This window comes from Salvelinus sp. IW2-2015, linkage group LG36 (genome assembly GCF_002910315.2).
Source record: "Salvelinus sp. IW2-2015 linkage group LG36, ASM291031v2, whole genome shotgun sequence".
Classification (NCBI taxonomy): domain Eukaryota; kingdom Metazoa; phylum Chordata; class Actinopteri; order Salmoniformes; family Salmonidae; genus Salvelinus; species Salvelinus sp. IW2-2015.
This window is the reverse complement of record NC_036875.1, coordinates 19911524-19916151: the sequence shown is the minus strand read 5'-3', so window position 1 is coordinate 19916151 and position 4628 is coordinate 19911524.

Sequence of the window (4628 nt, the reverse complement as noted above, 5' to 3'; positions counted from 1 at the left end):
GTGTGGAGGACGTGAGTGGAGAGAGGGGTGCTGGAGAAAGGAGAGAAGAGAGAGTAATGTTTTAGAGAAGAGATAGGATGCTGGCTGCAGAGAGGATGGGGAGGATGCTGAAGCTGCGATGGATGCAGACGTCCCCAGCTGGAGTGACAGAAAGATGCAGAGTGGAGGATGCCGGCACTGGAGAGGAGGAAAAGAGGGGGCTGGGTCACAGATGCACTGCATGCACCCTCAACATGCACACACAATGCAGACCTAGAGGAGGGGAGAGGAGCGCGATTGCAGCCAAGTCAGATTTTTGCACTCATACACATCACACACACAACTGATAGGACTGAGGCTTGGCTGCAGTCACAACAAGGAGAGAGGTCAGTTTGATTTAAAGTCTCCCTGCAGCTCTGAGAAAGGACATGACTGCAATAGATGGAGACAGTGAGGGGGGAGGGGTAGAGAAAATGTAAGAGAAGAACATAAAAAGGTTTACCTCATCCCCATTAAGAGCATGATGGTTATCACTTGCTGTTATCATTCATTATCTGTGGTTGTTTTCTATGTGGGCTCTGAGATTAGCTGTCCTCCATCACAACCATGTGGCCATCCTGTGCCATTACAACACATTACTGTGGTGCACTGGGCCAGCACAATGGGCCAGAACACTGGGCCCGCTCAACTTAGTCAGGTCATATATATATCCTCCAATAAGAATGCAGTTACTGTGACATACAGGATGGAGTCTGACAAACCGGTGTGTTAAATAATGTATTTATTACAACCAGAATGACAGTACAGAGCTTTGTCCTCATTCGCTACAGATAGGCTGGCAAAATGTCAACAAAACTTATTTTTCAATCTTTGTAGAAAAACAAGCTCGAAAACTGCTCACGGATACAAACAATGTAGGTTTGTATGTTACGCAGAATACCGTTTGACTTTGAGGGCACAGTACAGTAGTTGACACTTCATTTGTGAGAGTATCACAAGTTCAGGAGCAGTATGGTGAGAGCACCTAAAGTTGTGCTGATAAAGCAGTGGACATTCTGGTCAGCAACAGTCACAAGGCTGGTGTGGTTAACCAATGCGAGAGAGAGAGAGAGAGAGAGAGAGAGAGAGAGCGATAGAAGTCCCAAATCTTCATTGACTAATCAAGTTATTTGGTCACACTTTTTCTCTCACTATGATATTTAAAACAAAAAAGTTCAATACAAAGAGTTTATGAGATGAGTGACTTGTAGAAATATAATCTCTGTGGGTGACTAGTCTATTTATAAAACTCAGTGCACTTACAGTAGTAAACCTTATTTTGAGGGATCTGAGGTGTACAAAGTGCTGTGGGTTTCATTTACTTCTAAAGTCTTCAGTGTGTTTATTCTGTGGGTCTACTTTTGAATTTTGTCTGTTCCAAAACCGAAAGCAATATCTAAATAAATAGAGTTAAAATAGAATCTTCTCCCCTGGATACAAAAGTATCAATAGAATATATTTTGATTGATATATATTTTCAATAACATGGATAATTGTAATAATAACTACCTACTACTACTACTACTACTAATAATAATAATAATAATAATAATGTGACAACGTGATGATTTGACCTCTCATCCAATGAGTAACAAACAGTGAATACTCTCCCCATAACCACCTGCCTGAGTGTTCCAGCTCCATTTTATTTTGGCTAGCCTCTAGTAATGATAAGAACATCAGACAATGCATGACTTCCATAAAAACATGACCAAATATTCTTTACAGTGGCTATATGACATGCACGATAACACCTTTGCAATCCATGTCAGTAAGCCCAACCGAAGGCTTCTAGTCATAATACAAACAAACAAAAAACCTCAACTCGGACCTTTAACAAAATCCCCAAAAGGAGAGAGTTGTGACAGAAGATATACAGGCCTATAGATATTTGTTGTGTGTGTGTGTGTGTGTGTGTATCAGCACTCAGCAGACATATTAACATACAAAGATGCTTATGATCCAATGAATTTCAGTCGCTCACTAACACCACAGACGAGCTTTGGACAAAGGCAGACGTTTCACCTCATACGTTTACATGTTAGAAATGTGGAAAATAGATTCATTAAATCACAATCTACTATATAGAGGATGTGGCAAACCAATCATTTATATGACATTCTAGAAAGATGGATTTGATTGTGACACCGCTGTTCGATTCAAGTCTCCAAACCATACCCCATTTATACATAGATACCTCTATTAGTTGAATTTACATCCATACATGATAAACAACCTACATTCATAATATACCATATAAAATACCTAATTTGATAATCGAACATGTATAAATAGTCATAACACAATGCGATAAAGACACATCATACTAGGAATACAGACAAGAACCTTTGCATAACAGAGAATACACAATCTTTAGACAACAAACATAACGCAAGCAACACTGACTAATCAGTCATTGAAACATCCATGAAATAACCCTATCAGCCTGTGTACAGGGCATAGCTACCATAGCTTTCTGTCTGACCCAAACAGAGTGCTGTTACAGTGTATGGCCACATGGTGGCCTGAGTGAGTAGAAAAAGTTTATAGAGTACTACAGTATGATTCATAATACCCATAAAACCTAGCGGTCAAACAAGGAAATGGTTCCAATTATTTTTCCCATAGTGGATTTTAGAAACACTTCATATAAGCGCTGTGTTTCGCCAGGCTTACCCTGGCGTGATGTTTTGATAACCACGTAAATCTCTCTAGGATAAGGTGACTTATCAATATATTTGCCTGTAATTTAACCTCCAAAAATGAAACACTAGTTAGCCACATTAGCAGCTATCATAAAGAACTATCAATGCCATGATAATCTGGACAAGACTACTGAATAAAAGTAAGAATTTATGGATTAACTATCTAATGTTAACTAAATTGGTAATGAATAAAATGGCAACATTTCTTTAAATTGACAATTCTGTGAACGGTCTTGTGCAAGTTTTAAATTGACAATACCTGTTAGCAAAGGTGTCAGCTAGAGATGACATGCAAGAGCTTGCAGAGATTTATAGTCTTACATGCCTACTTTGATATTCAAACAGTTTTAGAGACTTCAGAGTGTTTCTATCCAAATATACTAAGAGAGATAAATGATGAAGAGAAAGAAAAGAACACTGACAATAAGAGTGAGGGAGAAATGGAGAAATGGAAGATGCTCCACCACACACACACGTCAGACCAGTTCCCACACTCACCAGCCACTAAACAAGCTGCACAGCTCCAGTTGGCGATGCACAGTACATCTATACCAGTGGCGATGAGAGATTGTGGATTAAGGCAGGGTGGCTTGTATTCTACATCCCTCTTCTGATTCTCTTCTATCCCCTCTTGCCCAATCACAAATGGACCACTAACCTCCCATCCCCTAGGCCCTTGTGTACATCTATGCTAGTTGCTCCATCTTGTCCCTTGAAAGGCTTGGTGGAATTTTCACCATACTACATACACCTATTCAATGCTTTCAGATTTACACAGGTGCACTGCGGACTAGGGGATAGGGGCAAAGGGAAGATTAGGAATGGGTTATAAATATACTGATAGATGTGTAAGGCTTTATAGAACCATGACCGGTTCACCACACGTGCGACATTGTCCCGGACCTGCTGTTTTGGACCCTCTCTCTTTTATAATCTCCACTTGGCACAGCCAGAAGAGGACTGGCCAACCCTTAGAGCCTGGTCCCTCTCTAGGCTTCTTCCTAGAGAGTTTTTCCTAGCCTCTGTGCTTCTACATCTGCATTGCTTGCCGTTTGGGGTTTTAGGCTGGGTTTCTGTACAGCACTTTGTGACATCTGCTGATGTAAAAAGGGCTTTATAAATAAATGTTATTTGATTTAGAATAGATAGATACACCACTAGAGTGAGAGTTATACAATTCCATTATTCTCATTTGGCTCCTAGCCTGCTGTTATTGTTATATTAAGGCAGAGGTATCCCCCCAAGGTTTCCGCTAGGAAAATGTGGCGCCGGAAACATTAGCTTCTTTTAAAACATTGCTGTGGATTATTTCAGATCACAAGCTCATAGGCCTAGACTAAGCCTATTTGGGAAGCCCGCAATTTGGGCAGCACACTTGAAAATAGGCCTAGCTGATTATTGAGTTGCAGCTGTCAGTCAAAAGCATATAAAATATGTGAGAAGATAGTGTCCTGAGTATAATTTAAAATGTTGAGACAAGGGGCGAAGATCTAGGTGAGTCTCTCTCCAGAATGGCTCAGCTGTCTCCCGCCAATTCTTCAGCATTCATTGTTTCATTGTGTGAATTGTTCAATTCCCCATTACATATGTCACCAGTAGTAAATGTACTGATAATCCTCTTAATTTGTTTACATTAATTTCTGTTAATGATTGTATTAATTACAGTCATTTGCCGTTCTCATTCTCAGAGTGGAAACATAAACCAGCTATACTTGTGAGAAACAAGTTTTGGTTTATTTCATAACCATCGTTTATGAGATTTGTCAATATTTGCATTGTTGTTTATTTGGAGTGCTCCATGTGCGCAATAAGCATGTGTCTGGTTTCTCTGTCCTGATAATGTTGAGGGAGCGCGCTCCTGAGCATGTGTCTGGTTTCTCTGTCCTGATAATGTTGAGGGAGCGC